Consider the following 26,331-nt stretch of genomic DNA (forward strand, 5'->3'; position numbering starts at 1 on the left):
ACCCCCTTCACAGAGCTATAATTCCCAGAGGTCTCTGAGAGGAGGGATTGCTTCTTAAGCCACTCTGGAAACTGTAGACAACAGTGGTTTAACAAATAAACCTTATTCACAGCAGATTCTAGGAACCGTAACTTTCTTGATGCCCTTAACAAACTACAGCTTCCAGAATCCCTTGGCGGAAACAGCAACTGTTCAACGTGGCTTTGCTGTATACGGTGTGAATGTGGCCTGATAGACTCTGCCGCCCCCATCCCTAGGGCAAGGTGCTGCTCAAAGTGCTGAGGAGAAGGTCCTGGGTTCAAGTACAGCCCTGCCAGGCTTATCAGTAATTGCTGCAGAGAGGCCCGCAGCGAGACCTTCACAATGTACATGCTGGGCACATTAACACGGCAGGGCCCCAACCTAGAGGATAGCATCACTTCATTTTAGCGAACAAAGCCTTTCTGAGTGTGCCGTCCTCAAAGCTCTGGAACTGCCGGCTTGGAAACAGCATGAGTTTTTATCAGAGCAACTGATGAAGCCGGAACGTTTTGCCATACAAATAGGAGGGGGGGGGGAAACACACCTCTGTTTTGTAAATCACAACAACATTATTTTAGCGATTAACCAAATCCTAAAAGGGACCCGGAGAAAGTGGCGCTTGATGCTTTTGTAATGATACGGAATCACAGAATTGTAGAGTTGGAAGGGACCCAAGGGCCATCTAGGCCAACCCCCTGCAATGCAGGAGTCTCAGAGGGCGGGTGGTTTTTTTTAGGGGGGGATTGTGACAGAATAAAATGATGGGCTATGCTTCCCCCCCTCCCCCTGGTTAGTTCCCACATAAGCACACTAGAGAGCCAGCGGTGGCCTAGCGGTTGAGTGTCAGGCTGGGACATGGGTTCAAATTTTGATGCTCAATGGTCATAAAGTTCGCTGGGTGGGGGCCTTGAAATTCTCAGCCTTGCATACCTCGCTGGGTTGTTGTCTAGGAACACAGGAAGCAGCCTTGTGCTGAGAATCAGGACCTTGGTCCATCTGGCTAAGTACTATATACACTGACAGACCCTCCAAGTGTCCCTGTTTTCCAGGGACATCCCTAATTTAGAGAAGCCATCCTGGTTTATGGTGTGATCCTGGAATGTCCTGCTTTTCCTTAGGATGTGCCTATTTTCATTGGAGAAATGTTGGACAGTGTGACATTACCCAATCCCCGAGCTGACTGAAGGCAATCCTGTATAGGGAAGTTTTAAAAAAATGCTTCATGTTTTTATATACGTTGGAAGCTGCCCAGAGTGGCTGGGACAACCAGGGCCGTCTTACCCATAGGCGATAGGGGTGCGGGGCACCCGGGCGCTGGACTCTCAGGGGCGCCAGGCAGAGAGTCAAGGGCCCGACAGTTGAGTCCGGGGAAGATCCCATCCGTCGGTTGGAGCGCCACAGCGGGCTCTTCTGCTGCGGGTGGCTCTGTACCATGAGTTCAGGAGCGACCGAGCCGGTGAGATGCTGAGGCGGCTGGCCGGCTCCACCCTCCTGTGTGCCTGGGACTGGGCAACCTGGGGGGAGGGCGCCGGGCAGATCTTTGCACCCTGGCGCCGCATATGCTTAAGGCAGCCCTGGGGGCAACCCAATAAGACGCGTGGGGTATGAATAGTAACATTACCATTATGGAATGGGACATCCCTATTTTCATCGGAGAAATGTTGGAGGGTGTGCACTGACAGACAGCAGCTCTCCAGGGTTTCAGGCAGGGAACCTACTTGGAGATGTCATTGAAGACTGAAACTGGGGCAGATGCTCTATCACTGAGCTATGGGTTTTCCCCATATAAAAACATAATAAAACTGCCTGCAAGGCAGCTCATGAAGTAGAATCTCGTCTGAATCAACCATATGTGTGTGTGTGTGTGTGTGTGACTATATATTTTATAGTAACACAACAGCAACCCCCCTCCCCAAATTCCTCCTCCACTGCTTATTCTCACCCTCCAACAATAACCCAGGGCACTTCACTTGAAGAAGAGGGAGCTATTGACCTGCTCCGGTCAATATCACCTGCTGCAGGCATTGTGGCTTCCAGGGTTTCTTAAGTGTTGGATAGGAGTGGGGTTGCTTCAGAAGCCAGGGATAGAAGAAGCCTGGGCCCTGCTTGGACTCTTCTGGGGAGAGGCAGAGAGAAAGGAAGTTGCCTTCCTGCTTTCTATTCCCTTTACCCCCAGCTCTGGCCTGTGGTGGCTGCCCTGGGGCGAAGTCCTTTGAAGGCGGCTTGTGGCATCTTTCTCCTCCAGGCCACATCTGCCCTTCGCTTCCACTCTGCATCCCGTCCGCCGCCGCCGGGCTGGTCTAGGCTAGCCTCCGTTTGGAAAGGGGAAGCGATGAGAAGCTGGGGGCCGAGCCTCCAGGAAGACAGCGCTTGCAAAATTGCATTAAACCCAAATCACCCATTAAAAGTGTGTTGCATCGACGCAGCTCAAGGCATTGGTGGCGTCCGGGGCGGATAGCTGCAAGGCACTCTGTTCGTGCTCACTCAACCGCTTTGGGCTGTGGAACAGGCACTGCTACAGGGGCCATACTATAATTGTCCTACAGCTGTACGAAATCAATCACTTTGGAACTCCCTGCCTGTTGACACCCAGGCAAGCGCCTTTGCTAAACTCTCTCCAGCGCCTGCTTAAAACATTTGTTCAGACAAGCCTATCCAGACAAGTAGCATGTTGCCAAGTTTCACAGAAGCATAGAATTGTAGAATTGGAAGGGACCTCAAGGGTCTTCCAGTAATAATACTAATACTAATAATTTATTATTTATACCCCGCCCATCTAGCTGGGTATAAAAGCCAGCACTGGCCACTCTGGGCGGCTCCCAACAGAATATTAAAAACACGATAAAATATCAAACATTAAAAACTTCCCTAAACAGGTCTGCCTTCAGATGTCTTCTAAAAGTCAGATAGTTGTTTATTTCCTTGACATCGGATGGGAGGCCGTTCTACAGGGCGGGTGCCACTACCGAGAAGGCCCTCTGCCTGGCTCCCTGTAACCTCAATTCTTGCAGTGAGGGAACCGCCAGAAGATCCTCAGGTTGAATGATGGGGGTGGAGACGCTCCTCCAGGTATACTGGGCCGAGGCCGTTTAGGGCTTCAAAAGTCAGCACCAGCACTTTGAATAGTCTTTTCTGATTGATAATTTTAATACTTCTCATAAGCCACTTAGAAGTTTAACTACAATCAAGTGGCATATACAATCAAGCAGTTTTGTTGACTCAATAAATCAAAGTAAAATCAAATCGTTTGCAGACGGGGGGGGGGAATCTCAGGGGTTGGGACCAGTTGCGGCCTGCCGTGACCCTCCTTTGGCCACACTTTCTCACCAGCATTAAGATTTCCCGTTACAAGAGAGTTAAAAACAGGCATTTCAAAATATTGAAAAGATGGGTTGAAATCATCAGTAGCTAAGAATCATCATCATCATTATAATAATTGTTATTATTATCAACATCATCATCTTACTTTTCATCTCAAGGTCTCAGGGCAGGTTACAACAATTAAAAACACAATGCTAAAAACAGTTTGGAACAGCTTGCAATCACAGAAATAAGGCTGGTCCTAAAAATACTCATCTCAGGTGTCAAAAGCCAGGATGCTGCGGCACAATCGCTGACAGGAGTGAGGCCTTGTCAGCATGTAACATCTGTGTGTTCAGAGATGTGCCCTAGATTGCCAATTTGCTATTAGGCCAGGTTCAAGGTGTTACTCTCCGTATACAAAACCCTTTAACAAACTGGACCAGTTTACCTGCAAAACTGTCTCAGCCCCTCTATCCCCACCTGACTGCTTTGATCAACAGAATTGGCGCAGTTATAGATGCCACACAACCCCCATTCTGCCTTTGCAAGAGCTTGAACTTTTGGTGCCTATTGATATCAAGCAGGTGCCTTCGTTGTATTGTTTTCAGCGCCTGCTAAAAACATTTTTGTTTAGACAAGCCTACCCAGAAGCTTAGAAAGCTGGTGAGAGTTTTAATAAGTTTTTAGCCTATTGTTATTTTAACTTTTCGAATGTCTTAAATTATTGTTGCTAATTCTTCTTGTTTTAAGTAGGTGCCTTGTTCCCCTAGCTTCTGCTCCTCGTCCAGTGTTGACGTTTCGTATTGTAAGATCATCAGGGCAGGGGACCCTTCTCCTTCTACCTACATCTTTGTGCTATTCTGTATTTACTGCACTGCCACAATCGCAACAAAAACAGGCACATGCCTGAGGTTTTATAAAAATTACAAATCTTCCAGAGGGAGAAGTGTTTGTCCTTTCTCCAAAATGCTAGATTGGAAGTTGGGGGCGGAGGAGATCCTGGAGGAAATCAATTGACAGTAAATCCCCAGCAGACGAGAGTTATAAGGACACTGTTCATACTGTATAAAGGCAAGGCCTCACCAGCTTTGCCAGCCCCCCCCGCCCCGCCCCCAGGATTGATCTGCCCAGCCACCATCAGAAATCTTTCAAGATGGATCTATGCTCACACTGGAGAGAAGCAGGGTTGGTTCCATAGTCAATGTTGCTGTGTAATGTATGGCAATTAGCGCGGGGATGTATCTTGGTTCCGATTACACCTATTGAAATCGATCGGCATGACGAACTGAGGTCCATTAATTTCAATGGGTCTACTCTATGTAGAATTTAGCTGGATGACGCCTACTGTACCCCAGGGAAAAGGAACCTTTTTTGTTTCTTTTGTAAAGTACTACACTTGGGCAGGCAAACAAAATGAAAGGCACAAATACAGGATGGGTGACACCTGGCTTGAGAGCAGTACATGTGAAAAGGATCTAGGAGTCTTGGTAGACCACAAACTTGACATGAGTCAACAGTGTGATGCAGCAGCTTAAAAAGCCAATGTAATTCTGGGCTGCATCAATAGGAGTATAGCATCTAGATCAGTGGTTCCCAACAGGTGGTCCGGGGACCCCCAGGGGTCCGCGAGCTATGCCAGAGGGGTCCGCAAGATGCTATTAGAATAAAAAATATATTAAATATATTTCGTATGATAACAGATTTTTTGTTTTGGCCGCTTCCTGCATGAGCAGAGTCTAGCGCAAAACTAGAATTAGATAGAGGCAGTAGTTCTGCTGTATGCCGTTAGGTGGCGCTTTACAAACACTACTGTTTTGCAAAGAGGCAGCGCGCACATTCTACTAACGCTCACCTCCCCAAGATGCTTTGTGCGCGTCAGCTTCATTTGTGCGCTACTGCGCAGGTACCCTGTCTTCTCCATTCCCCTCCCTCCTCCCTGGCACGCGCTGCCTCTTTGCAAAACAGTAGTGTTTGTAAACAAAGTGTTGTTTTTCGCGGAAGCTACAGTTCGCGTAGTTAAAAATGGACCGTTGGTTAAAAAGTGGTTCGTTAAAACGACAAAGGCCTACAGATGAAGAGGAAGAACTGTAAAAAACGTATAAATATAAAATATAAAAAGACTCTTAATTTGGCTCTCACTTTTTAATTTTAGGATTAGGAATTAATGGGGGTCCTTGTCACAATAGCGGCTCGATGAGGGGTCCTCGAGAAAATTTTGTTGGGAACCCCTGATCTAGATCAAGGGAAGTAATAGTACCACTGTATTCCGCTCTGGTCAAACCTCACCTGGAGTACTGTGTCCAGTTCTGGGCACCACAGTTCAAGAAGGATATTGACAAGCTGGAACGTGTCCAGAGGAGGGCAACCAAAATGGTCAAAGGCCTGGAAACGATGCCTTATGAGGAACGGCTTAGGGAGCTGGGTATGTTTAGCCTGGAGAAGAGAAGGTGAAGGGGTGATATGATAGCCATGTTCAAATATATGAAAGGGTGACATATAGAGGAGGGAGAAAGGTTGTTTTCTGCTGCTCCAGAGAAGCGGACACGGAGCAATGGGTGCAGTGCAAGAGAATCCTGAGCCCCAGACAAAGAGGCTTAAAGCAAGATACAGATTTGGGTCGGAGTTTCCCCAACCCTGCTCTGTAGATCTGTCACAGTCAATAGCTGTTGGGAGATAGTCAAATACTCTCTTTATCAGCAACCTTACTTCTTGCAACAGCGAGGTCCCCAAGTTAACCCAAAGTACAGTGGTACCTTGGGTTGAGTACGTAATTCGTTCTGGAGGTCTGTTCTTAACCTGAAACTGTTCTTAACCTGAGGTAGCTAATGGGGCCTCCCGCTGCTGCTGCCGCCGCACAATTTCTGTTCTCATCCTGAAGCAAAGTTCTTAACCCAAGGTACTATTTTCTGGGTTAGCGGAGTCTGTAACCTGAAGCATCTGTAACCCGAGGTAAAGTTAAAGGGACCTCTGACAGTTAAGTCCAGTCGTGAACCATTCTGGGGTTGGGGAGCTCATCTCGCTTTACTGGCCGAGGGAGCCGGCGTTTGTCCGCAGACAGCTTCTGGGTCATGTGGCCAGCATGACTAAGCCGCTTCTGGCGAACCAGAGCAGCGCACGGAAATGCTGGAGCAGTACCTATTTACCTACTTGCACTTTGACGTGCTTTTGAACTGCTAGGTTGGGAGAAGCAGGGACCAAGCAACGGGAGCTCACCCCGTTGCGAGGATTCGAACCGCCGACCTTCTGATTGGCAAGCCCTAGGCTCTGTGGTTTAGACCACAGCGCCACCTGCGTCCCACTGTACAAATTAAGGGAGGGGCTGCAGCATCTGCTTTCCTTGCTGAAGGTCCCAGGTTCAATCCCCGGCATCTCCAGGGTAGAGAGAATCCAGCCAGAAACCTTAGCCAGCTGCTGCTGCCAGTCAATATTGTAGACCAGGCTTCCTCAACCTTGGCCCTCCAGATGCTTTGAGACTACAATTCCCATCATCCCTGACCACTGGGGTCCTTCTAGCTGGGGATCATGGGAGTTGTAGGCCAAAAACATCTGGAGGGCCGAGGTTGAGGAAGCCTGGTGTAGACAATATTGAGCTAGGCAGACCAATGGTCTGTTATGGTCTGTCTCAGCATAAGGTAGCTGTTTCCTGTATTCCTATTTATTGAGTACCATGAGGACCAGAACCTTACTTTAGCTCAGCGGCACAGCACCAGCTCCTTAATGTTCCTTGCCTACAATACGTGAATTAGTTTCACGAGCATCTTTCTTCCCAGGCATCCAACGCTCTCATTGGCCCTGCTGCAGTGATTCAAGAAAGGGAGCATCCAAAATTTATTTCAAGAAGAGCTGGCAGCGGAGAGGAGGGGTTCAGCCCGCAATAAAAACCAGGTTGGTGTAAAGTTGAAAAGCTAATGCCGGGGTTGTTTTTTTCTGGGCGGAGGGGGGGAAGAGAGAGAAATAAGAGGCCAATTTCTGCTGAATCGCCTCCCTTGCACAGACCATTTCACGCCTCTAACAAAAACTGGGAGAGAGAGAAAAGTTTTGCCTACGAAAGCAGGCGCGCCGCAATAAACCAGGCAGCCTCGAAAGCGCCGCAGAGATTTTTGTCTCCCCCTCGGGGGCAATGAAAGGGGTTTAGCATGCGAGTGGCAGAAGAAGATGCGGCTGGATGCGGCCCTGCAGCCACACTGGGCAGCCCGGCACGTCCAGCCTGGCAGAGCAGCAGGATTACCGTCCATCAGGCTTAGAAAACGGAGACAGGAGACAGGGGGGCTTCGGTGGGGGGAGGCCAGACAGAAACGTGCTGAGGAATCAGGGGAGCCTGCTAGACATGGCCAGCGCTGGCTTCAAATGCCTCGTAGGCACCAACAGGCCACCCGTTCCGCATAATACATTTTTCCTGCCCCTTTTTCACATTTGTTCCCCCGCATTCTCCCACTACTGGAGGAAATTCAGTAAGAGGCGACATGACTGAAGTTCATAAAACTTTTTCCATGTAGAAAAAGAACTACACAACTTTCAAAATACATCCGAAGGCAGCCCTGTATCGGGAAGTTCTTAACGTTTGACGTTTTATTGTGTTTTTATATGGGTTGGAAGCTGCCCAGAGTGGCCGGGGGAACCCAGCCAGATGGGTGGGGTACAAATAATAAAATTATTATTGTCATAGAGCAAAGTTCTTCTTTCTCTCTCAGGACACTAGAACGAGTGGACATTCCAGGAGGCTGCATGTTAGAAGATTCAGGACAGAGAAAAGAAAGTGCTTCACGCAGCTCATAGTTGAACTGTGGAACTCTCTCCCACTGGAGGCAGCGATGGCCTCCAACTTGGATGGCTTTAAAAGAGGATTACTGTAGACAGATTTGTGGAGGAGAGGGCTGTCAATGGCTACCAGCCACAATGGGCTATGCTCTGCCTCAGCGGTCAGAGTAAAGCAATGCTTTTGAATCCTAGCTGCTGGAAACCGAAGGAGGGGAGAGGGCTCTTGTGCTCTGGTCCTGTTTCAGAGTTTCCTGCAGGTTTCTGTTTGGCCACTGTGGGAACAGGATGCTAGACTAGATGGACCTCTGGCCTGATGCAGCAGGGCCATTCTTATGGGCTTACCAATACATCTTTGAATTTTGTAACGCAGTTCTCATGCTGAGTAAAAAATTTTTTTTGGGGGGGGAATGCACAGACTGGGGTAAAGCATGGATCAAAAAGCATATAAAAATGCATCGTGCCAGGGTGGAAAATCTGTTGCAAAAATCCGTAAGGGTACGTATATGAAAATGTTCCGATGGGGAGAAATTTGGAGTTGGAAATACGGTGAATGTTCACAAGGGCTTTACCGGTAAAACTAAATATCAAGCCGAGGTTGAAAGGTGAAGAACTGGATTTAAGCCTGGAAACAGGAAAAAGAGAGAAAATGAAATTGACAGGTTCGTCCAGCCTTTCCACCCCCAGCCTTGCGTGCTTTAAAAATCACGTTCCGAGTCTAACATCTTTCCAGTTTAATCCTCAGTGGTTCCAAGGATGCCCAACCTACAAACATAAGCTTCCACGTCCCATCTGCCTGGCAGATCCTATTTACTTCCTAGTGAATAACGGGTGAGGAAGGGGCAACAGAAAAATATTACTTTTAAGCTTAGCCTGCCTCCTTTCCATTAAAAAACTAACAACAACAACAACAACAACAACAACAACAACTCACCACTGTTCTCCACCAAAGTATCAGAGTCTCTCTACAACTATCAACCTCTCTTTTTCTGGGTGATATGCCCTACTAGGCCCCGTTGGCATGGCAACACAGAAGCACCCAATCCCCCAAGTAGGCTGCCAACTTTGCCACATGCTCTTCCCTATTGGAACTGATGGGGCTAAAGTCTGAGGCCCTCAGAAGAAGACCATGAAAAGAGTCCTGCTTGGATCAGGCCAGAGGGGCTCTTCTAAGTCCAGTGTCCTGTTCTCACAGCGGCCAGCCAGATGCCCCAGTGGGCAGCCCAAAAGCAGGGCCTGAGTGCGCCCCCAACTCTCCCCACCTGTGATTCTCAGCAACTTTTATTCAGAGGCGCATTGTTACTGCCATTGACGGTGGAGGTGGAAGACAGTTGTCATGGTATATACAGCATCTCGAAATGCAACCTCGCTGCGTTTTAAGCCACTAAGCTCAAGTCCTTCGTCCAATTAACCCACGTTTAGAGGATTCGGCACCACACAGACTTCTTTGCAGGGGAGCCGGCAAGCTACGGCAAAGTACATTCACAGGCATGTCTGCATTCTCTGTGGAAGCCTAGAAACTTGCTGCATCAAGGCATGCTTGGGGATTTTGCTCTGTCTGTTCTTTTCCCTTTATTTTTTTAAACAAACCAACCTGGTTTGCACTTCCCAGCTCGGATGGCTTTGAAAGGGGGATCAGGCAAATCCACGGAGGAGAAGGCTCTCGGTGGCCACAATGGCGACGTCAAAGGCGTTTGTAGGAAAACTAGAGACTTGGGTACAAACCCATCCAGATATTCAGATTAATTTGCAAAGGGTAACACTTGAGACACTAGGAAATTCCCAAATATTTATTTTGGAGAAAATGACCAAATCAAAAAGCCTACCTTCCTCATCCCTTCTCCTCCCACATCCTCCAGGGGAAAAAGAACTTTGAAATATTATTTTGAGCTTTGAAACACCTAGCCAGCAGTTTTGTGAATTCTGCCCAAGCTTAGTGCTAGTTTCACCAAGAAATGGAAAACAGGAGAGGTCTCTGCTGGAACAGACAGGTGCAGCTTAGAATGGTCCCTTTTGAGTTTCATATGAAATAGCAAATGATAGAGCTGGGGTAGCTCAGTCGGTAGGGGGCAAGACTGTTAATCTCAGGGTTGTGAGTTTGAGCCCCTCGTTGGGCAAAAGATTCCTGCATTGCGGGGGGCTGGACTAGAGGACCCTCGTGGTCCCTTCCAACTCTACAGTTCTATGATTCTACGAAGGCGGCACCCCTATGAACCTCAGTTGCTGGGAACCGCAAGAGGGGAGCGCTGCTGTTTGTGGCCTTCCCGCTGAGGCCTCTGGTGGGCCACTGTGAGAACAGAGCGCTTGGCCGGATCCAGCTGGGCTCATCTGTTGCCTCTGTTCTCCCCCCCCCCCCCCGACCGTCACCTATTGAAGGCCCAGCCTTTGAGGAAGCCTTCCCCACAAAGGGGCCGAGGGCCTGCTCCCGCCAAGACCCGCTGCAGGGCTTAAGCCCCGTGTCCGTCAAGGTCGCTCCGCCACTCCACAGCGGCCGGCAGCCTCTTGTTCGCCTGCCAGCTTCCATCTCGCGGCGTGTCGGCCAGAGAAAAGCCCCCCCCCCCGACACGCGGCATTAAGCACTCGACTGTGAGGCCTGTTCCGGGCCCGCGGGCAAAGCGCCTCAGGGGGCTGGCGGAAAATGCGCCCCGACAACCATGCCCGGCCTTGTGCAAAACACTAAAGTGTAGGGAATCTCTCTCCCCCCCCGCCCCCCATTCTCAGCAGCCTGAGAAAGGGAGTTGAAAAGCTGTAGAAATACAGGGGGACTTTTGTGGGTTTGGGGAGGCGGGCAGGGGAAAACGTGATTGTGAAACGACAATAACCTGTGGGACAAAAGGCCGCTTCGAAAAGAAACACACTGTTTCGCGCGCTTGGGTATGTGTGCGGCTTAAGAGAAGGGACCCAAACTGATTGGCCCATTGTCCAGTGCGTCGATGCGGGAGGGAAGAAAGGAAAGCGGGCTCTGGGACAGATGAGTGACAGGGAGGAAAGTCCCTCGCCCGGCTCAAAGGCACCCTCTCCTGTGGTGGCAAATTCAGAAGGGCACGGTCCCTTCGTGATGGTCACAGCCACCCCACCTCCTCACAGCCACCTCATTTCCTAAGATTATACAACTTTCTGCGATTATACAACAATTGTAACATTATACAATGATAATAATTAGGGATGCATTGCAATGATCAGTGCAGATCTCCACATGTTGCCTCTCAGCTAGATCTGCTACAAATCTTGCACCTCAATCTCTTGAAACTGATGCACCTTGTGCTTTCAGTGTTCCTAAATGCTTGGCTTTAGAGCAAAAAGACCAAGAACTCCTCCTCGGTGTTCTTCCCGCACACACCTTCTCCCGAGTGACCCTGGGAGCCCACCCTCAGTGGACAACTCGCCTCCTTTCACTCTGATTGCCTCCAATCAACACAAAGGGTGAAAAGGGCCCTAAAAGCTCCCATTTCGTGCTGATTCGGTGTCTGTACGATGCTGGAGGCAGGAACCTTGCTGCAGAAATAGTAAGGGGTCTTTGGCCCACTCCTGTGACCACGACACCACTGCTCCCATGCCTATCCCAGACAGAGTGTAGCGGCTTTGCCTGGGATTGGACCAAAAATATCCATCTATTCTGGCATTCTGATTTTGCCAGTGATCAGCCAGGTGCCTCTGGGAAGCCCACAATTAAGCATGAAAGCCACAAGCCCTCTCCCCCTTGCTGTTGGTGACCAGCAGCTATCACTGCCTGTGGGTGGTTCCAAACAGCTATTGCAGCTCACAACTGTTGCTAGCATGAATTTATCTGCAATCTTATTCTACTCTCCCCTTCTCTTTTCATTTTTGAAAGCACTAAGAAGGAAGCCTCCTACTGGGGTAGATGGCCCCTGAAAATGAGATGGGTCCTCCCACCTAGCTTCCCATACAGCTCTCCTCCTCCACAAATTGTTCCTATATCCCCTTTTAAAGCCTGTGATGGCCATCACATCTTATGGCAGCATTCAGAGGTAGACTGCACCTGCATCAGCTGTTTTCAAGTTAGCTGCAATGGCTGGCCGGTGATCTTTTCTGCCTTCAAGCACTAAGGAGGCAGCCTTTTGGTCCCCACCCCCTGCTTATTCAGAAGGTAGGCTGCACCTGAACAGGGAGGCTCCCCCTCCTATGCACACACACACATTCTGCACAGGGCTCCCTTCCTCTTCTGCAAATGCCTGCCATCCCCTTTTAAAGCCTGGGGCAGTCATCTCAGCAGTGGAACAAAACAAAACCTCTCTTTATTATATCCCTGTACTTTGGTTCTTATGCATGCGCCAAACTTCAATGACACTGACTTTAATTCATCCCTCTCTCCCCCTCCGTGTGCCTCCCTCCCTAACACACACCACAGGGAGCAGCGAGCCAAACGGAAGACGAGATCTGGCTGACTCAGCACCTAATCCTGGCAGCCCCCTCATGATGTACCAAAGCGGCCTGCTCTTTCTAGGTCAAGGCGCTGCAGCGGGGAGATGGGGCCGGGCACCATTTGCCTCCGCAAGGTGGGGCAGGGGGGTGAAGGGTCAAGCAGCAGAGTCCCGGGCCCTCGCCTGGACAAGGCCATAGAATATAAAGCACCACCTCGGCTGTGCTTGCATGCCAGCTGACGTGGTACATTAACTCCACGCAGAGTTGAGATTAAAAAAAAAATACCTACGCTCTCTAGCCTTTTGCTGGCTCAGAAATATGTAGGAACGTAATGAGTGCTTGCTGGATCGGGCCCATCGTGCAGCTTCATCCAGCATCCTGTTCTCACAGTGGCCCTGCGGGAATCTCAGCTAAAGCATCCATGACAGATGGCCATCCAATCTCTGCTTAAAAACCTCCAAGGAAGGAGGGTGCACCACCTCCCGAGGGAGTCCGTTCCACTGTCAATGAGCTCTGACGGTCAGAAATTTCTTCCTGATATTTAGCCATAGATTAAAAGAGGATTGGACTAATCAATAGAGCAGGCACGTCCAACAGGTAGATCGTGATCTACCGGTAGATCACTGGACGTCTGTGGCAGATCACTGGCTCCCCCCAAAGAAGCTCAACAACTTTGGCTCCCCTAAAAAATGCTCAACATTTTAGCCATTCACCCCCCAAAAAACAGGGCTTTCCTCCTGCCTCAGGAAAGCTCAACAACTCTGACCTGAACCCCTAAAAATGGGCCTTCCTAAAAAAATCTCAACAACTTTGATCTGAACACCCCAAGAGGGGGTAGATCACTGCCAGATTTTAACTCTGTGAGTAGATCACAGTCTCTTCGGACTTGGCCACCTCTGCAATAGAGGAATGGGCTACCAATGGCTACCAGCCAGCATGGCTATGCCATGTCTCCATGGTCAGAGGCAATCATGCTTCCAGTTGAGGGAAACCTAAGGAGAGGAGAGTGCTCTTGTGTTCGAATCCTGCCCGAGGTTTCCCCACAAGCATCTGAGAGGCCCCAGTGAGAACAGGATGGTGGGATAGATCTTGCAGGACTCTTCTTGTGCTATGTTAACATTCAATTAGGGGAAGATTTTTGGGAGGGAAATTCCCATTGGTCGCTGATCACTGGCCGTGCTCCAACCACACACAAAAACAGTTATAAAAACAAGATGCAGTCATCCTCACTCAGTGAAGGGTAGGATAGGAAGCTGCTTATTCATTTACTGCATTTGCACCCCAATTCTCTTCCAAGGAGCTCAAGTTCGTTCATTCTTTCTCTCTGTTTGATCCACAACAACCCTGCGAGGCGGGTTAGGCTGAGAGATTGTGGTTGGCCTAAACTCACACTCAGTGAGCTTCACGTCCGAGCGGGGATTTGAACCCTGGTCTCCCAGATCCTAGTCTGACACTCTAACCACTATGCCATGTCTGGAACAGACACCAGTGAGCGGACAAAACCTGTATTTGCTGTCGTCTTTGCTTTCGGCCCACAAATGATATGGAGCTAGTTTACTCCCCTCCTTCACCACCATTTGCACTGGGTTTCCTCTGCGGAGTAACGTAAAGAAAACGGGATTTTGCCGCAGCCGACAGCAAGGCGAGTACAGTAGCTGGGTTTTTGGCAGAAGGTGACCTGCGGCAGAATGGGGGCAGCACTGGATGCAATGAGCACAGGGAGGAAGAGAAAACAACAGCTTCTTATATACTGTACCTACTCCATAGTGCAATGTGCAGAACTCAGGCAGGCTCTCCCTAAATTTAAAACTGCCCCCAGTATGCTGCCTCTCAGGCCCCCCTGTGGCACTTTCTGTTTCCTTCCCTGTGAGGAAAGGGACTAAGAACTTGGACTATGGTATTATTAGCTGCCAGAAGACCCCACAAATCAGCAGAAGAGATGCAACTGTGAATTGGCATCCACCAGCTCACACACACACACACACCCTACCAAGATCCACCTGCAGCTCCTTCTGGTCCCTAACAGAAATCTCTAATGTTGGATTTTAATTGTTATAAGTTGCTTTGGGAACCGATCTTGGCTGCAAGGCTGGAGCCTAAGTAAAAATAAAATCAAATATTGATGGCTGGAAATCAGGAGGCCTGAAACCCATTCCAATGCAGAGCTGAAAAGGATCCTATTTAAATTGGGGGGGGGTTGAAGGGGGTGGGGGTGGAGAGAAAGAGAAATATTGTAGAGATGAGTGTGAACATCTGCCCTGGGGCTGGAGGGAGGGCAAACAGCTGCTTTAGAACAGCCTCAAAATGTGGGTCTGGGATTTACCAAACGAGAAATTAAAGAGGCTTGGGCAGCATAGATCTGGTCAAAATACTTCTCATCCGGCTTCAAAGCCCTGATCCCAGGTATGTGAAGTTTGGCAGTGGTGATCAGTGGGAGGAACGGGACTACTCTGTACATGCTCAGAGAGTAGAGGTTGGTTCCCCTAATGTTTCAGAGCAAAACACCAGCATTGAGAATCAGTTTAAAGACTCAGCCCTTCTTCCTCCCCGTTTCACCTTCACAACAACCCTGTGAGCTTGGTTGGTCTGAGGGTGGGTGACTGGCCCGAAGTCACCCAGTGAGCTCCATGGCCGAGTAAGGATTTAAACCCTGGTCTCCCGCAGGCCCTGGTCTGATGCTCTAACCACTGCACCACACTGCCCTCAGCTCTCCTACGCTTGCTTTTGTCTGCCTGGTACCCAAGCCTGAGCCTCACCCTGTGTTCCACCTCGTCTCAGCACAGAGGCACCCTCCTCTCCCACTACGGCATGAAATAATGAGGCATGATTTCATGACAGATGGAACGTCAGAGGCTTAGTCAGGGCAGGAGGTTAAGTGAGGAGGCAGAGGTGGGGTGGGCGACAGGAAAGGCTGGCGCGGATACTCACTGGCCCTTGCTCCTCGAGCCTAACGCAGCAAATCATGTCTGAATAGTGCTGGAGTGATAAGAAGATAGAAGAAAAAAAGAAAACCAATGAGGTACAAGAAAAGCGTCTTTTTTGTTATCAAACAACTTTGGGCAGCAGCAGTCTATCTGAATGGATGAGAACATTGGGACTAGCACCTAGGAGACCAGGGATCAAATACCTGATCTCGGGCCAATGGAGGCTTCTCCTATTAACCCACCCCACAGGGTTGTCGTAAGGATAGGAGAGTGCCATTTTTGCCCCCTTGAGCTCCTTGGAGGAAAGGTGGGGTATAATAATTGCAAAAAATAAATAAATCTGACCAGCTTGTCACGACAGGATTAATGCCCATCTAAAAGCCTGAAGCTGGACTTGAACTCAACCCAGTGGTACGACGAGGCCAGAGTCAGGAGGCTCGTCAGAATCCCAAAATCTGCCCTCTGCCCGTTGGTGTGTTTCGAATCCACTCCCTGTTCGGCGCCCAAACAGGAGCTCCCCGCACCACTGATTTGAGCATGATGTAGCGATTAGCCCCAGTGCGCCTCTCTAATGAGGGAGCGAAGACGGGGCAGGTTACCACAGCGCAGCCGGTCCGGGGGAAAACTCATGGCCAGGCCTAATGCCTTACAAATGTCAGAGCCTCCCAGCGGCCAGAGAAAATGAGGGAGATTAACGGAGCTGTCAGGAGCCGGGTGGAATCGAGAGAAAGGGAAGATGAGGGGGAGATGAGGCGGGCGCGCTTGCTGACACAGATATGAAAAAGGGGCCCGGCGATACGCTTGACATAAATATGCACGCAGGGTATCCGTCTGCTGGGATCGACGCAGACCAGGAGGCAAAGGGCCCTGCTTCAAATGGCTTTTTAAAAAATGTGGCGATGATGAGAGGTCTGCCCTTGAGACAACTTGGAAACGTCAATTACTGGCTGGAGTTGCCGTTTCCAGGACCAGTCCAAGGAATCAGGGGTGTCCTTGCAACTCGGGCCTCTGAAACGACAGCTCCCAGGATTCCTTGGGGTGAGCCATGGTTGCCAGTTTGTTTTCAGAGCCAGTTTAAGGCATAGCTGCCAAGTTTTCCCTTTTCTCGCGAGGAAGCCTATTCAGCATAAGGGAAAATCCCTTAAAAAAAGGGATAACTTGGCAGCTATGAGTTTAAGGTGCTCCTGCTAGTATTCAAAGCCCTAGAGGACTCAGGCCCCAACTATCCGAGAGGCTGCCTCCTGCCCTACAGGAGGCAGGAGATCAGTAGAGCCCCCCCCCCCGGCTTGGTAGTTTCACCTCCCTCAGAAGCTCAGTGGGTGGTGGCAGCTCAGGACAGGACCTTCTCTGTGGCAGCCCCTCAGTCGTGGAATACCCTCCCCAGAGAGGTCCGCCTGGCACTTTCACTATACAGCTTTTGGCACACCACTCTTCCCTGGCCTTTGACGCCTGAGATGTGCATTTTCAGGCTGTGTGACCATGATCTGTTTTAACCTGTTGATGAAGGGCAGTTAACAAATTTATGATCAATAATGATATTCATCTTAGCCTTCCTGTTCAAACAAAGTCTATCTCCGCACATCAGTTCTTGGGAGGCAAAGGAGGAGAGGGTTTTCTGGGCTCATTCCCTGCTTGTGGGCTTTGAAGGGGAATCTGGACGGCCCACTGTGGGAAGCAAGGGGCAGTGATGGCCACCAACTTGGGCGCCTTTAAAAGAGGATTAGATAAATTCATAGAATCACAGAACTGTAGAGTTGGAAGGGATCCTGAGGGTCATCTAGTCCAACCCACTGCAATGCAAGACTATGCAGCTGTCCCATACAGGGAAATTTGTGGGAAAGGCTACCAACGGCTACTAGACAGCTAAATTTTATTCCCCACCTCGTGCAAGACTTTTGCCACATTCTGATGAGACGGTGGGGGACCTTTTGGCCATTTCCCCATCCCACTGTGGGCCAAATGATGACATTGGGTGATTGGCAGGTGGGTGGACCTCACCTACCTGCCAAAGTCGACCCATGGTGATGGAAGGAGTGTTCCAAACTGCTGGTGCGTTCCCAGAAGGGAATGAGCAAACACCTTGGGTTTTCAAACGCCTTGGGAGTCAAACGTTTTGGCTCCCGAATGATCGAAAACCGGAAGGGATTGTTCCGGTTTTCAAACATTCTGTGGAACCTGAACATCCGATGCGACTTCTGTGGCTTCCGATTGGCTGCAGGAGCTTCCTGCAATCAATCGGAAGCCACGCCTTGGTTCCCGAACATTTTGGAAGTTTAACGGACTTCCGGAACGGATTCCATTCGACTTCCAAGGTACCACTGTATGTCCATTTCGGTTTCTCTGCATCCCATTTTCCCAGCCTCTTTTGAACACAGTTTTGCCTGATGCAGGCTTCCCGCCCCCAAAGCAATCAATTCCCCCTAACATAATGCGCTGGCACCCTCATGCCCACCACTGCTCTAACAAACCATATTAGAAAGCAGGGCTGGCAGCGCCAAGGCTGCGGGTTCAAGGGACAGCTGCATATTCCTGCACTGCAGGGGGCTGGAATAGATGGTCCGCAGAATCCCTTCCGACTCTCCGATTTTATGAGAACCCTCCCTCACTGTAACCCATAAAAGCAGGAGAAAAGCCTTGCAGCTGGATCATGCCAAAGCGGAGGACAGGAAGGGCATAAAGAAATGTGTTCCTCTCTTGCAGTTATTCATAAGAATGTGCTATGAGAGAGAAAAACTGCTCCTTTCCCCTTATGGGGTACCCAAGAGCCCATATAGAGTCCTTTTGTAGGTTCTCTATCGGTAGGAGAAAATAACAGAGTCCAACCAGAGAATATTCAGAAGCAAAGCAGCTAGTAAGCCTGAACTTTATTAAAGCTGTTGCAACAGGGTGTTCCCACACACACACACAGGAGGGGAGAGGGACCCAGAACAAAGGTGTGCTCACCCTTATATAGACTTTTTAAATTGCCCACCAACATCATACATACATCACAGAAGGGGTGTATCCCAGGACCACCTCCCCCAATACATCATACATATATCACAGGAGGGGGGGGGGACTACAAGAGAAATCTGAGTGCATAGTTTTTTTCTCCTGTCTTCTAGGTTGCTTGATTGGATTACCTGGGCATCCTGGCCACTCTTTTGTTACTCAATTCCTGAATCCAGGTCACAGGTCACAGGCTCACACCCTATTCCAGGGGTCCCCAAACTAAGGCCCGGGGGCCGGATGCGGCCCAATCACCTTCTAAATCCGGCTCGCAGACGGTCCGGGAATCAGCATGTTTTTACATGAGTAGAATGTGTCCTTTTATTTAAAATGGATCTCTGGGTTATTTGTGGGGAATAGGAATTCGTACATTTTTTCCCCTTCAAAATATAGTCCGGCCCCCCACAAGGTCTGAGGGACAGTGGTGAAAAAGTTTGCTGACCCCTGCCCTATTCATATCCTAAATGTGCCCTCAAGACAGGATTTGTGAAAGAGACAATAGGGAGATTTCCCATTTCCTTCGACCTTGCAGAGAAATATTTGAGGTCATTTTGGGAGAGAGAAAATGGTTTCAGGACTTTTCTGTGGGTTTCAGACATGTGGTTTACATATTTGTATGTGTTTACATATTTGTATGTGTATGGAAGTGAGAGTAGTGATGTATGGAAGTGAGAGCTGGACCATAAAGAAGGCTGATCGCCGAAGAATGGAGGCTTTTGAATTATGGTGCTGGAGGAGACTCTTGAGAGTTCCATGGACTGCAATAAGATCAAACCTATCCATTCTGAAGGAAATCAGCCCTGAGTGCTCACTGGAAGGACAGATCCTGAAGCTGAGGCTCCAATACTTTGCCCACCTCATGAGAAGAGAAGACTCCCTGGAAAAGACCCTGATGTTGGGAAAGATGGAGGGCACAAGGAGAAGGGGACGACAGAGGACGAGATGGTTGGACAGTGTTCTCGAAGCTACGAACATGAGTTTGACCAAACTGCGGGAGGCAGTGGAAGACAGGAGTGCCTGGCGTGCTCTGGTCCATGGGGTCACGAAGAGTCGGACACGACTAAACGACTAAACAACAACAACAAATGCTTGGTACATTTATGAACATCTATTTTATATATATACGACCTTAAAATTATTATAACAAATGTTAAGAAGAGCCTTCTGGATCAGGCCAGTGGCCCATCCAGTCCATCTTCCTGTTCTCCCAGTGGCTGACCAGATGCCCGGATGGGAAGCCCACAGCAACAACTCTCCACACTTGTTACTCCCCGAAACTGGTACCCAGAGGCACATCCTGCCTTATTTCCACCAACTTGTCGAATCCTCATGCAAGTTGGAGCAAATTCCTGTATACGCTGTGTGCATATTACTTAGGAAGATGCTTTTAAAGACCACACTAAATTTTGCCGTTATTTTATTTCACCTTCCTGCGTCTGTTCCAAGAGAAGGGCCATATAAATGCTATATGTATGTATCGGATGTGAAGTTTAGTTTTACATGGGAGAATTGCTCTTATATATGGAAATTGTGTGTAATTGTTTTTATCATTGGTGTTTTTTTTGTGAGGGAGGGTACTGCAAAATGAGCGAGAGACATTTTACGAGGAGCGGGTCTTAAAGATGAAATTAAATAAATAAGCTGACGTCAAAGTATAAACAAATCCACCAACAGCAGCTGTGAAAGGCCCAACAGCTAAACCTCCATGTATAGGGGCAGTTTATCTCCGAACAGCAGGTGACGGGATGAATAAGTGGGGAAGAGCTGTTGCTTTTGCTCCCTGCTTGTGACCATCTTTCTTTCTTTCTTTCTCTTTCTTTCTCTCTCTCTCTCTCTCTCACTCTCTCTCTCTCTCCCTCCCTCCCTCCCTCCCTCTTTCTTTCTCTTACACACACACACACACACACACACATATACACACACACAGGCTTTTTAGTTGCTATCACTGAATAGAGCCTCCAGAGGGAGAAGCAGTCTACCCCAGAAACACTAGCAGAAGGAGATAGAGATGAAAAACAAGGGTCTGCCTTGGTACCCAGAGGCTTCTGGGTGGCTGCTTCACAGCACAGGGAGCTCTTGTCTGTGAAAGTACTCCCACCACACACACATATGCCACAACAGCCTTCCCCTTCTTTTCCTCCCCAACCTGCCTTCCCTTTCTGTCTCATTTACAGATTCTGGGCCAGACGTCTCCCCAGGGTGGCATTAAGAGGAAGCCCCGAGGCAGAGAGAAAAAGGCGAGACGGAGGGGAGGAAGGAGTGGGGAGCGGGGAGGGAGCATCATGGCGTAATTTACCTTTAATAGATTCAATTTGGGCGGCCGCGGGCTGGTGGGGGCAAGCAGCCATCTTCCTGATTCGGGGGCCGAAGAATTCGATTTGCCAGGAGCCGCCGTCAATTAGCTTTTATTGAGGCCATTTCTCATCCACAGCCGATGAGGGAAGGGGAGAGGAGGGGGAAAACAAAGAGAAAGATTCCCTACCTTTTTAAAAAAATCTCCCTAGGAAATTCCTTGCCTTTTTGAACAGTTGGGTGCCAGGCAGGATCTCAACTGGTGATGCTCACCTAACAGGGAGAGCAGTTAACTGACCAGGGGTGAGGAAGCCTATTTTTGTGGTCCAAGGGCCGCATTCCTTCACAGACAACCTTCCAGGGGCCACATGCCGGGGGGGGGGAGGCCAAAACAAAAAGTGGGTGGAACACCACCACCTCCTCTTAATCTTTGCTTTAGGACAGGCACCCCCAAACTGCGGCCCTCCAGATGTTTTGGCCTACAACTCCCATGATCCCTAGCTAACAGGACCAGTGGTCAGGGATGATGGGAATTGTAGTCCAAAACATCTGGAGGGCCGAAGTTTGGGGATGCCTGTTTTAGGAGGCTACATTGCAGCCATGCAAAAATCAGAGGTTTTTACACATGCACACTGCTTCCAGGTAAGCAAGAAGCATTATTGGCTGGGTTGCCAGACCTCCAGGTCTTTCCTGAAGTCTCTAAATTTGCTGGCTTCCTCCAGCACTGGTTGCCCTGGTGCTTCTAGCTTTGAACCTTTCAAGCCAAAAAGTAGCTTGGGAGCCACATTTGTACTAGGAGAATCCTGCTTCTCCAGGATGGCAAGATCGGGGAGGCACGGCCAGCATCTGAAAAGGGCACAATCCATGGTTGGGATATTGCCTGTCCGTCCCCACGAGGCCAAGAGCTGCATGCAACCCTGCTTTCAAATTTGCACATTAAGGCAGTAATGCCACCAGTGACTCTCACCACCCAATAGAAAGATGCGACAGGGAGGATTGCCCCCAAATACACACTCTTATTGGAGACAAAAAACATCGCAACAAAACTGGATCTTGGGCAATCAAGGATGACCAGAGCTGAGGCCCCGAACCTCTTCTTCAACGTCAAGGTTTCAGCGTCAAGTGGGATATTTTAGTTTAGAGAGAGGGCGAGTAAGAGGTGACACGGTGGAGGTTTCTAAAATCATGCAAGGAATGGAGAGAGCAGAGAGAGAAAGTGTCACAGTGGCCGGAGTGGACTACTTCAGAGTAACGACGCTACGCAGCTCTGCATTTTATTCTTTTATTGGTGCTGCGTATTTACAGTGCTCAAGTCATTGCTATTTACACGGAGCGATGTTGTCAGTCGGTTTCAGAACCTCCTAATGGCTTTTGGCGCGTCTTTCTCCAACACAAAAGCTTTGGCAGACCCATCCTCTTGCCCCTCCTCTTCCTGCGTAATTCTGGAGTTGGAGGGATGGGTCTTCCCCCCTTGCTTGCCCCTTCCTGTCCCACCTGGGACCCTGGCTCCTCTACCTTGCCTGAGCCTCGGACACGACTTCCTGCTTCCCCACTGGAATCGGAACTCTCCCTGCTTTCCCCTTTGCTCGGGGACGGGCTTGAACTCAGGAGGGGAGGGACTTCGCGATATCCCCTGTCCCTCACATCCACCCCCCTCCCAAGCTCTCCTTCACCCCTCCCCAGGCCCCCCCCATGTGTCGGTGACGACTGGAAGCCTAAGAACTCAGTGCTCTCCGAGCCCGTTGGTGTGAATACCTCCCCCCAGTCCTGCGAGCCCCCCCCTTCCGCCTGGGCGGACGGGAATCCCAAAAAGTCCGTGGCGTCAGAGCTGGTGGGGGTAAAAACGTTCTGCCAATCTGCTCCTTCCTCTGACTGGGTGGATCTCGGTGACACCCATACCTCATCCTCTGGTTCCTCAAACTCCGCTTCCCAGCGCCATGGTGAGCTGCTCTCCCGTGCCTCCTCCTCCTCCCCCTCCCTTTCCATGTGCCAGGGCTTGGGTCTGTGGGGAAAGAGGGCGTGAAATTCTTCCACCAAGAATTCCTCCTGTATCTGAGTGGCTGGGACCCATTCATTCTGGGACGGTGGAGCATCCTCCCATGCCATGAGGTACTCCAGTCCCCCCACCCCCCACCTTGAATCCAGGATGGCCGTGGCCTCATTGAGTTGCTCCCTGCCTTCCCTCTCCCCCCCTCCCTCGGGGGTTTGTTCGCTGTCTCGGAGCCTGCTGCTTTCCCTGTACGGCGACAGCAGCGATCTATGAAACACTGGATGCACCCTCATGTCCTCTGGCAGTGCCAGCCTGTATGCCACCGGGTTTACCTGTTGCGTGACCGTGAAGGGGCCCAGCCTTTTGGGTGCCAGCTTTTTGCACCTCCCTCTGGTGGGAAGGCCCTCCGAGGACAACCACACCTTGTCCCCCACCCTGATGACCTCCCCTTGTCGCCTGTGGCGATCTGCCCCCTTTTTGTACGCTTCCTTGGCCCTCTCCAAGTGTTCTCTGAGCTGCTGGTGCACCGTCTCCAGTTCCTCTGCCCAATCCTCAGCCTGTGGGCCCTCCTCCTCCTCCTCCTCCCTCTCCCTCTCTGGGAAAGATCTGAGGTCGCGCCCGTAATTGGCCTTAAAGGGCGACACCCCTGTGGAGACGTGCACTGCATTGTTGTAGGCAAATTCTGCTAGTGGCAAGCGATCCACCCAGTCCGTTTGCCGCTGGCTGACGTAGCATCTCAGGTACTGCTGCAGAATGGCGTTGACCCTCTCCGCTTGTCCGTTGGTCTGCGGGTGTCTAGCCGTCGACAAGCTGACCTCCACCTGCAGGAGGTTCATGAGCCGCCGCCAGAACCTGGAAACAAATTGGCGGCCACGATCCGAAATAACCCTTAAAGGTAATCCATGCAGTCTGAAAATGTGATCAACAAACAGTTTGGCTGTCTCTTCTGCCGAGACTGCCCTGGCGCACGGTATAAAGTGACACATTTTGGACATAAGGTCCACCACCACCAACACTGCAGTCTTACCCCTGGACGAAGGCAGATCTGTGATGAAGTCCATGGACACCACTCCCCACGGCCTGTGTGGTGTGGCTAAGGGCTCCAGCAACCCTGGTGGCGCTGCTCTGACCACCTTCGCCCGCTGGCAGGTGGTACAGCCCCTTACATAGTCTCGAACATCTTCCCGCACCCCTGGCCACCAGAAGTGTCTCATGACTAGGTGAGCGGTTTTGTCCCTTCCAAAATGCCCCGCTGTAGGGTTGTCGTGCATCTGCTTGAGGACCGTACGTCGAAGCTGGGTGGTGGGTAGGTACAGCGCACCCTTGTAGAAAAGCAGCCCTCTGCGTTCTGCAAAGTCTTTTGCCTGCTCCCTCCCCCCTCTCAGTTCTCTGAAGATGCGGTTGGCAAATTCATCCGCTGCCGTCAGTGCTGTGAGTTCTGCCTCGCTCACCACAGCTGCTCCGCAGGACCATGCCGACGGGGGGAAAATGTGCCTTGGGGCTGGTGGCGCCTCCTCCTCCATGTACTCTGGCTTGCGGGAGAGGGCATCCGCCCTGACATTCTGCTCCCCCGGGATGTAGTGGATGGAGAAGTTGAAGTTCGAGAAGAACTCTGCCCACCGTATCTGCCGCTGGTTGAGCACCCTGGCAGTTCTCCAGAACTCCAGGTTCTTGTGGTCTGTGCACACCTGGATGGGGTGCTTCGCGCCCACCAGGAAGTGTCGCCAGTGCTGGAACGCAGCGTAGATCGCAAGAAGTTCCCTATCAAACACTGTGTAGTTGCGTTCAGGCTGTGTCAGCTTCCTGGAGAAGAAGGCACAGGGTCTCCACTCCCTGTTGGCGTCCAGTTGCAACAAAATTGCGCCCACAGCTTTTTCAGAAGCATCTGTCTCAATGCGTAGGGGCGCGTCCTGCACCACATGGAACAGGTTTTGGTCTGAGGCGAACACTCTCTTGAGGCTTTCGAACGCTGCTTGCGCCTCTGGTGTCCACTTGAACTTCTGCTTGCCTCTCAGGCAGTCCGTGATGGGAGCCGTAACGCGAGAGAAGTTCTTGATGAACTTCCTGTAGAAGTTAGCGAAGCCTAGTAGGCGTTGGGCATCTTTGCGCGTCCTGGGGCTGTGCCAGTCCAGGATGGCCTGCACCTTGTCCTTGTCCATCGCCAGCCCCTTGTCTGACAGCTTGTAGCCCAGGAAGTCCACCTCTTTGGTGTGAAACTTGCACTTCTCCAGCTTCACATACAGGTGGTTCTCCTTCAGGCGTTGCAACACCTCTCTGACATCTTTCACATGCTGCACTGGGTCATTCGAGTAGATAAGGATGTCATCTAGGAAGACCAAGCATTTCCTGAAGAGGAGGGACCCCAGGACGTGGTGCATGAAGGCCTGGAAGCATGCTGAGCCCCCTTGCAAACCGAAGGGCATCACCAGATATTCAAAAGAGCCCAGAGGCGTGAACATCGTGGTTTTCCATTCATCTCCTTCCCGGATCCTGATCAAGTTGTACGCCCCCCTTAGGTCCAGCTTGGTGAAAATCTTGCCCCTGCGTGCCGCTGTCAGGAGATCATCCACTCTGGGCATGGGGAAGGCCACGGGCTCTGTCACCGAATTCAGCCGTCTAAAGTCCACCACAAGACGGCGCTGTTGCGTGTCTTTCTTGTCCACCCAGAAGACCGGGCTGCCCCCTGCTGCCTTGCTTTCCCTTATGAACCCCCGCTTGAGGTTCTTGTCGATGAAAGCGCGCAGATCCTCGAGCTCCTGGTCTGACATGGCGTACAGCTTGGCTGGGGGTATCGTCGCCCCTGGCACCAGGTTGATCTGGCAGTCAAAAGGCCTGTGCGGGGGTAGGTGGTCGGACTCCGCTTCGCTGAAGACCTCCTGCAGGTCCCAGTACTGCTTGGGTATTGCCTCACCCCCTTTGATATGCATGGTGGCCACCGTGGCTATCGGAGGCCCCTCCCCTGGTTGGTGCTGCATGCAATGTTCCAGACAAAAGGCTGACCCAAACGTGATGCACCTCTGGTGCCAACTGATGGAGGGGTCGTGGCGCGCCAGCCAGCTCATGCCCAAGACGATGGGGGGGTCTGAGATGGTGGTGACGTTGAACGCCAGTGTCTCTGAGTGCCTTCCCACCGTCATTCTCATGGGGGGGGTTTGATGTGTGATGGCCCCGCCCAGCAGCTCCCTGCCGTCAATGGTTGCTACGTGCAGAGGAAAATCCAACTGCAAAAGCTGGATTTGGTGCTCTTCTGCAAAGCTTCTCGAGAAGAAGTTGGCGGACGCCCCACTGTCAATTAAGGCGAGGACCGTCAGGGGATAGCCATTTGGGAGCGTTAGCGTCACTTCTAGAACCACTCCTGCTCTGGGAGGGGTGGGCTGGCTCTGCACCTCTCTGTGCGGGTGGGCGGGCTGGGGCTGTTGTCTGCTGACTGTGCCTGGCTGCTGCCCCTTGTCTCCTGCAGCCAGGCTTTCCCGTTTCCCTGCTGTGGTGCTGCGTCAGTGGGGGAGGGCACCACCGTTCCCGCCTTTCCTTGCCACTCCCTGCGATGTGGGCAGTCTCTGACGAGATGCTGGGGTGAGTTGCAGAGAAAGCAATTCCCGCCCCTTCCCTCCTTGCGTCTTGGCGCCGCTGGGTTTTGAAAAGCCCGCGCGCGCGCGCTATCAATCTGCATGGGCT

General features: G+C 50.9%; 1 protein-coding gene across 2 annotated transcripts in view; it reads right to left on the bottom strand.

Annotated features, from left to right (window-relative positions):
* ADAM15 (ADAM metallopeptidase domain 15) overlaps positions 1-26,331 on the bottom strand; it is a 365,789-nt gene that overhangs the window by 244,230 nt on the left and 95,228 nt on the right. The window lies entirely within an intron of this gene.

Source organism: Zootoca vivipara, chromosome 17, assembly GCF_963506605.1.
Source record: "Zootoca vivipara chromosome 17, rZooViv1.1, whole genome shotgun sequence".
NCBI lineage: Eukaryota > Metazoa > Chordata > Lepidosauria > Squamata > Lacertidae > Zootoca > Zootoca vivipara.